Raw genomic sequence first — 9143 nt, 5'->3', positions numbered from 1 at the left:
CATTTGTATAAGACACTAGCTAGGTTTCCATCCAATTGGCGACAGATTTTTATGAGAATATTCAAAAGTTCACATGAAAACAATATACTAATTTTCCCATCAGAGATGTTTCCAACAAATGTACTTGTTGCAGGTAAAAGGCTGTGCGTGATGACGCAGTGCACATAAACATACACTACCAGTCAAAAGTTTGGACACACCTACTAACTAAGGGTTTTTCTCTATTTTTACTATTTTTTACATTGTAGAATAATACTGAAGACATCAAACTATGAAATAACACATATGGAATCATGTAGAAACCAAAAAAGTGTTAAACAAATCAAAATATATTTGAGATTTGAGATTCTTCCAATAGCCACCCTATGGCTTGATGACAGCTTTGCACACTCTAGGCATTCTCTCAACCAGCTTCATGAGGTAGTCACCTGGAATACATTTCAATTAACAGGTGTGCCTTGTTAAAAGTTAATTTGTGGAATTTATTTCCTTCTTAATGCGTTTGTGTTGTGACAAGGTGGGGGGGGTATAAAGAAGATAGCCCTATTTGGTAAAATACCAAGTCCATATTATGGCAAGAACAGCTCAAATAAGCAAAGAGAAACGACAGTCAATCATTACTTTAAGACATGAAGGTCAGTCAATACGGAAAATGTCAAGAACTTTGAAAGTTTCTTCAAGTGCAGTCGCAAAAACCATCAAGTGCTATGATGAAACTGGCTCTCATGAGGACCACCACAGGAATGGAAGACCCAGAGTTACCTCTGCTGCAGAGGATAAGTTCATTAGAGTTACCAGCCTCAGAAATTGCAGCCCAAATAAATTCTTCACAGAGTTCAAGTCACAGACACATCTCAACATCAACTGTTCTGAGGGAACTGTTTGAATCAGGCCGAATTGCTGCAAAGAAATCACTACTAAAGGACACCAATAATAAGAAGAGACCTGCTTGGGCCAAGAAACAAGAGCAATGGAAATTAGACAGGTGGAAATTTGTCCTTTGGTCTGGAGACCAAATTTGAGAATTTTGGTTCCAACCGCCTTTTCTTTGTGAGACGCGGTGTGGGTGAACGGATGATCTCCACATGTGTAGTTCCAACCGTAAAGCATGGAGGAGGAGGTGTTATGGTGTGGGGGTGCTTTGCTGCTGAAACTGTCCGTGATTTATTTAGAATTCAAGGCACACTTAACCAGCATGGCTACCACTGCATTCTGCAGCGATACGTCATCCCATCTGGTTTGGGCTTAGTGGGACTATCATTTGTTTTTCAACAGGACAATGACCCAACACACCTCCAGGCTGTGTAAGGGCTATTTTACCAAGAAGAAGAGTGATGGAGTGCTGCACCAGATGACCTGGCCTCCACAATCACCCGACCTCAACCCAATTGAGATGGTTTGGGATGAGTCGGACAGCAGAGTGAAGGAAAAGCAGCCAACAAGTGCTAAGCATATGTGGGAACACCTTCAATACTGTTGAAAAGCATTCCAGGTGAAGCTGGTTGAGAGAATGCCAAGAGTGTGCAAAGCTGTCATCAAGGCAAAGGGTGGCTATTTGAAGAATCTCAAATATAAAATATATTTTGATTTGTTTAACACTTTTTTGGTTACTACATGATTCCATATGTGTTATTTCATAGTTTTGATGTCTTCACTATTATTCTACAATGTAGATAATAGTACAAATCAAGAAAAACCCTTGAATGAGTAGGTTTGTCCAAACTTGTGACTGGTACTGTATATGTTGTGGTTAAATTCCCATGTACTGAATAAAAAATACAAGTTAAATGGGTTTCCATTGCATTTTCAACTCTACTGATGGTTTTCTCACAAAACATTTTGCGTTATACAGTGAGCACTGTTGGCTAGAGTGTACCTGTAGTTTACATGATGAGATTATTATTATGGACAAAAGAGCGATATGATTTTTATTTGTTGAAAGGCAGCCAAGCATCGATTATCATGTCACCAGAATAAGCCCTTGATTTTTATTGGAAAGGAGCATCAAGCCTTGCACTTTCACCACCCTGTGAAGTTCATCCTAATTTATTTAATCTGTAGCCTAATAAACTGCATGCTTTCCCGACGAGTCATAGTGGGAGGACCACACAACATGTCATCGCGTGACTCCAAGTTTAATTTGATATGATGGTTATTATATAAATATTTGCGAATAAAATAATTTCCACCGAAATTTCTCACATAATTAATTTTACCACACAAAAATATCCCACCTTGTCTAGCATATTTTGTTTTGTGGACATTTGGAAAGTTTACTGGAAAATATTCTGTTTCCATCAGGCCTGTCATTAAATGTTTTATCCAACATGTACTTTACTCACATAAAAAGTTTGGATGGAAATCTGGTTAGTGTAGGTTTTTAGGTGTGATGTCATTACTTCCATCTGTTTTCATCGACACAAGATAGTTAAATGTAAACTCACCCTAGCAGGCAATTGTCATATCTATTTTCTTTGTGAACTTTCTAAATGTTGACAAAAAAATCACTGGTCAAGTCAGGGGTGCAACTTTCACTGGGGACGGGGGTACATGACCCCCTCACATTCTGAAATTGCATTTTGTCCCCCCTCAGTTTTATCATTGCACTGTGATAAAAAATCGTGGCATTGGTGTGCTTTAGGACCATGTGGATGCCTCAGAGCAGTTGGGCAGGCTGTTTTCAGCTATGTTTAGGAAAGCACTGACACCACAGAGCATGCGGACAGGTTGTGTCAATGCAAAGCTGCTGAAAGGCTGGCGTATAGGACCAGCACGGGAGAGATAAACAGAGGCAGCTGCTGTCTGTGTTGTGCTTTTTCTCCGAGTTGTAAAAGCAAGCAGAGCAGAAACTGGCTACTCTTTAGTTGACTGATCTAGCTGGCAAGGTAAAAGTATTTATTCCCAGTGCTGAGCTAGTAGTGTAACTGACATGTTACCTTAGCAAATGTTTCATCCCCTCTCGACTGAAGTGAATGAACTACTAGCAGTTAGCTAGTCGCTACCACAGCCAGTTCAGCTCTAGCTAGCTATCTGCCAGGTAGCAGTATCTAACAGCTGTTGTGTATATGGAAATCAAATCAAATCATATTTTATTTGTCACATGCGCCGAATACAACAGGTGTAGACCTTACAGTGAAATGCTTACTTACAGGCCCTTAACCAACAATGCAGTTTTAAGAAAAATAAGTGTTAAGTAAAAAAGAGATAAGTAAAAATAAAATAACATACAAAAATAAGAAAAATTGAAAAATAACAAATCATTAAAGACCAGCAGTAAAATATCAGTACCGAGGCTATATACAGGGGGTACCGGTACAGAGTCAATGTGCGGGGGCAATGTTTTGTAGCCTTTGTTTTGTCCCGTTTCAACAAAAATAAATTTGATGATGTACCATTTTACCATTAGCTAGACCTAGCCAAAAGTTGGCTAACGTTAGCTGTCTACCTAGCTCAGTAACTGTTGCTATTATTTTTGCCTCAATCACACTAGTAGACCTGAATCAAACAATGAAACCAGCGGCCAAACGATTGAAGACCGATATTCTGACATTTTCTTCAGCGCAATGCACGTTTTTATTAGTCAGGATAGCAATGTAACGTTATTGAGCTGTCAGTTTCCCTAGCTAATTCCGTACCTTTCACACTGACACGGTATAAACAGCTTCGCTGTCATGGTGCACAGTCAGTACACAAAACTATGCACATCATGTCTTAGCAGGATCAGATGGTGACAGGTGTCCCTGCAGGGTCAGACAGCCAGGGAAGACCAGTTTACGGAGCTCAGGTGAATTTTGCAGTATAGTAGCTATACCAATCAGTGAATGGATACAAAGTTCCATCTTGAGTTGATGGGTAGGCTACGGTCTGGGATCAGGGAATAATGTTAATTTCAATTATTGAACCATTGATTCTATTCTTGAATAATATAATGTATAAATGTTCACCAAGGTAATTCTATGTCATGCCTCATCTGAGCAGGATCAGATGGTGACCTGGGTGTCATCAGTGAGTGACCTGGATGTCATTGGCCGAGTATTGGTGCTAAACCGTGTTGTTGGAGTCCGGCATGCTAGCTGGCTGTGGCGTCTTATGACTAGGTGCCCTGGACGATTTTCACGGAAGAATACTGTACCAAGTTAGCTAGCTGAATAAACTAAGTTAGTCTATTCCTAGAAAATGTTGAACCGCTGTAGTTTACAACAATTATAGTTTCTGAGGTGGAAGTTGGGAGAGTTATATTTGGGTGTTGTGGTGAGGGAGGCCCCGCTCTCTCCTTTCCCAGATGCTTAGTTCATTTAATTCCGATCTCCTTTGCATTATTGTAGCCATTTTCTGTAGCCTGTCATCTATGCCTCTGTCTATCCCTGTTCTCTCCTCTCCGCACAGGCTATACAAATGCCTCACATCGCGTGGCTGCTGCCTCTCTAACCTGGTGGTCCCTGCACGCACCACCCACGTGGAGTTCCAGGTCTCAGGCAGCCTCTGGAACTGCCGTTCTGCTGCCAACAAGGCAGAGTTCATCTCAGCCTATGCTACCCTCCAGTCCCTCGACTTCTTGGTGCTGATGGAAACATGGATTACCACTGAAAACACTGCTACTCCTACTGCTCTCTCCTCGTCTGACCATGTGTTCTCGCATACCCCGAGAGCATCTGGTCAGCGGGGTGGTGGCACAGGAATCCTCATCTCTCCCAAGTGGACATTCTCTATTTTCCCCCTGACCCATCTGTCTATCTCCTCATTTGAATTCTATGCTGTCACAGTCACTAGCCCATTTAAGCTTAACATCCTTGTCATTTATCGCCCTCCAGGTTCCCTTGGAGAGTTCATCAATGAGCTTGACGCCTTGATAAGTTCCTTTCCTGAGGATGGCTCACCCCTCACAGTTCTGGGGGACTTCAACCTCCCTACGTCTACCTTTGACTCATTTCTCTCTGCCTCCTTCTTTCCACTCCTCTCCTCTTTTGACCTCACCCTCTCACCGTCCCCCCCTACTCACAAGGCAGGCAATACGCTTGACCTCATCTTTACTAGATGCTGTTCTTCTACTAATCTCACTGCAACTCCCCTCCATGTCTCCGACCACTACTTTGTATCCTTTTCTCTCTCGCTCTCCTCCAACACTACTCACTCTGCCCCTACTCAGATGGTAATGCGCCGTCGCAACCTTCGCTCTCTCTCTCCCGCTACTCTCTCCTCTTCCATCCTATCATCTCTTCCCTCTGCTCAATCCTTCTCCCTCCAATCTCCTGATTCTGCCTCCTCAACCCTCCTCTCCTCCCTTTCTGCATCCTTTGACTCTCTATGTCCCCTATCCTCCCGGCCGGCTCGGTCCTCCTCTCCAGCTCCGTGGCTTGATGACTCATTGCGAGCTCACAGAACAGGCTCCAGGCAGCCGAGCGGAAATGGAGGAAAACTAGACTCCCTGCGGACCTGGCATCTATTCACTCCCTCCTCTCTACATTTTCTTCATCTGTTTCTGCTGCTAAGGCCACTTTCTACCACTCTAAATTCCAAGCATCTGCCTCTAACCCTAGGAAGCTCTTTTGCCACCTTCTCCTCCCTGCTGAATCCTCCTTCCCCCCTCCCTCTCTGTGGATGACTTCGTCAACCATTTTGAAAAGAAGGTTGACGACATCCGATCCTCGTTTGTTAAGTCAAATGACACTGCTGGTCCTGCTCACACTGCCCTACCCTATGCTTTGACTTCTTTCTCCCCTCTCTCTCCAGATAAAATCTTGCGACTTGTGACGTCCGGCCGCCCAACAACCTGCCCGCTTGACCCTATCCCCTCCTCTCTTCTCCAGACCATCTCCGGTGACTGATCAACTCATCCTTGACCGCTGGCTATGTCCCTTCCGTCTTCAAGAGAGCGAGAGTTGCACCCCTTCTCAAAAAACCAACACTCGATCCCTCTGATGTCAACAACTACAGACCAGTATCCCTTCTTTCTTTTCTCTCCAAAACTATTGAGCGTGCCGTCTTTAGCCAACTCTCTTGCTATCTCTCTCAGAATGACCTTCTTGATCCAAACCAGTCAAGTTTCAAGACTGGTCATTCAACTGAGACTGCTCTTCTCTGTGTCACGGAGGCTCTCCGCACTGCTAAAGCTAACTCTCTCTCCTCTGCTCTTGTCCTTCTAGACCTGTCTGCTGCCTTTGATACTGTGAACCATCAGATCCTCCTCTCCACCCTCTCCGAGCTGGGCATCTCCGGCGCGGCTCACTCTTCGATTGCGTCCTAGCTGACCGGTCGCTCCTACCAAGTGGCGTGGCGAGAAGCTGTCTCCGCACCACGTGCTCTCACCACTGGTGTCCCCCAGGGCTCAGTTCTAGGCCCTCTCCTATTCCTGCTATACACCAAGTCACTTGGCTCTGTCATATCCTCACATGGCCTCTCCTATCATTGCTACGCAGATGACACACAACTAATCTTCTCCTTTCCCCCTTCTGATAACCAGGTGGTGAATCGCATCTCTGCATGTCTGGCAGACATATCAGTATGGATGACAGATCACCACCTCAAGCTGAACCTTGGCAAGACGGAGCTGCTCTTCCTCCCGGGGAAGGACTGCCCGTTCCATGATCTCGCCATCACGGTTGACAACTCCGTTGTGTCCTCCTCCCAGAGTGCGAAGAGCCTTGGCGTGACCCTGGACAACACCCTGTCGTTCTCCGCTAACATCAAGGCGGTGACCCGATCCTGTAGGTTCATGCTCTACAACATTCGGAGAGTACGACCCTGCCTTACACAGGAAGCGGCACAGGTCCTAATCCAGGCACTTGTCATCTCCCGTCTGGATTACTGCAACTCGCTGTTGGCTGGGCTCCCTGCCTGTGCAATTAAACCCCTACAACTCATCCAGAATGCCGCAGCCCGTCTGGTGTTCAACCTTCCCAAGTTCTCTCACGTCACCCCGCTCCTCCGCACACTCCACTGGCTTCCAGTTGAAGCTCGCATCTGCTACAACACCATGGTGCTTGCCTACGGAGCTGTGAGGGGAACGGCACCTCCGTACCTTCAGGCTCTGATCAGTCCCTACACCCAAACGAGGGCATTGCGTTCATCCACCTCTGGCCTGCTGGCTCCCCTACCTCTGCGGAAGCACAGTTCCCGCTCAGCCCAGCCAAAACTGTTCGCTGCTCTGGCACCCCAATGGTGGAACAAGCTCCCTCACGACGCCAGGACAGCGGAGTCACTCACCACCTTCCGGAGACATTTGAAACCCCACCTCTTTAAGGAATACCTGGGATAGGATAAAGTAATCCTTCTACCCCCCAGATATGTTAGAATGCCCAGTCATGTTCATATAATCTCAGACATAAATTACTGCAGTTTAAGACCATCCATAGAATGTACTATATGCCAGTGAAACTGAATATCATGCACTCAGAAATGTAATTATTCTGCTGGAGGTGTAAAAAAGGGGACATATTTACATATATTATGGTCTTGTGAAGGGGGGCTGGATTTGGGCAAAGACTATGTTCTTCTATCTCAACATGTCTACAGATTCTCCCTGTTTTTGTTTGCTTGGAAATGTTGATACTGGAGACTGTTATCAAGTTAGAAGAGCTCTCCAGTACTATTAGGTCTATGATATGAACTAAATGTAGGATGTACTGTTTGTGTGCTAATGTGTAGGTGTATGTGTGTTTTTTCTTTTTTCTTTTGTTTTCCAAACCTTTCCCTTGGGAAGGGGAAGGAAGTTGTGTTATCAAAATAAAATAAAATTGTATTTGTCACATGCGCCGAATACAATAGGTGTGAAATGCTTACTTACAAGCCCTTAACCAACAATGCAGTTTTAAATAAAATAAGAGTTAAGAAAAATATTTACTAAATAAACTAAAGTAAAAAATAAAAGAGCAACAATAAAATAACAATAACGAGGCTATATACACAAGGGGTACCGGTACCGAGTTAATGTGCGGGGGTACAGGTTAGTCGAGGTAATTGAGGTAATATGTACATGTAGGTAGGGGTAAAGTGACTATGCATAGATCATAAACAGCGAGTAGCAGCACTGTCAATGCAAATAGTCCGGGTAGCCATTTGATTAGCTGTTCAGCAGTCTTATGGCTTGGGGGTAGAAGCTGTTAAGAAGCCTTTTGGACCTAGACTTGGCGCTCCGGTCCGTGCGGTAGCAGAGAGAACAGTCTATGACTAGGTTGACTGGAGTCTTTGCCAATTTTTAGGGCCTTCCTTATTGACTAGACTGGTGGGGGTCGGGCGTGCAGGCGGCTTGGGTTGGCTGGGCGGTCTGGCTGAAATTTGATATAGTAGACAATCAAAAGTTAAGTCTTTGTACTTCATTTGTAAGAGTTGTTGATTTGTTAGGCTATTGGTTAAAGGTGCAACACAATATTGATGAGTAAATTATCATTGATCTAGTTCAGTCTTATCAATCACTTAAACATATTTAATAATTGTCTCTTACCTAGCTTGATGATTGTGGGCATTTTTGCTTACTTTTTGTTGTTCTAAATAGAGACGGCTAGAAGGGCCATGGGTCATATTAGATGGTGTAGAAATGCAGGAAAGGAACTTTAGATGCCCCCAAAAACTGGGGGACCCCCAGACCCCCTGCCAAGTTATGTCCCTTCCCGAGTGGCGCAGTGGTCTAAGGCACTGCATCGCAGTGCTAACTGTGCCACTAGAGATCCTGGTTCGTATCCAGGCTCTGTCGTAGCCGGCTGCGACCGGGAGACCCATGGGGCGGCGCACAATTGGCCCAGCGTTGTCCAGGGTAGGGGAGGGAATGGCCGGCAGGGATGTAGCTCAGTTTGTAGAGCATGGCGTTTGCAACGCCTGGGTTGTGGGTTCGATTCCCACGGGGGGCCAGTATGAAAAAAAATTACAATGTATGCACTCACTAACTGTAAGCCGCTCTGGATAAGAGCGTCTGCTAAATGACTAAAATGTAAATGTAAAACCAAAGTTGTGCCCCTGGGTCAAGTTAATGGAAACATAGCTTGTGAGTTGTCTGAGTGGGGAGGGGAACACTGAAAACTAGCTGTTATTGGCAGAGGTTTGGAACTCTCTTTGTTATTGATCTACTAACCAATTTACCTCATAGTGATGTCACCATGGAAAGCCGAAACTCCCTCCCATGTAAACCTGCTGATTAGAAGGTCCTGTGT

The sequence above is a fragment of the Coregonus clupeaformis genome, chromosome 24, assembly GCF_020615455.1.
Source record: "Coregonus clupeaformis isolate EN_2021a chromosome 24, ASM2061545v1, whole genome shotgun sequence".
NCBI classification, from domain to species: domain Eukaryota; kingdom Metazoa; phylum Chordata; class Actinopteri; order Salmoniformes; family Salmonidae; genus Coregonus; species Coregonus clupeaformis.
The sequence above is the reverse complement of the archived record's forward strand: the minus strand, read 5'-3'. Positions refer to the sequence as shown.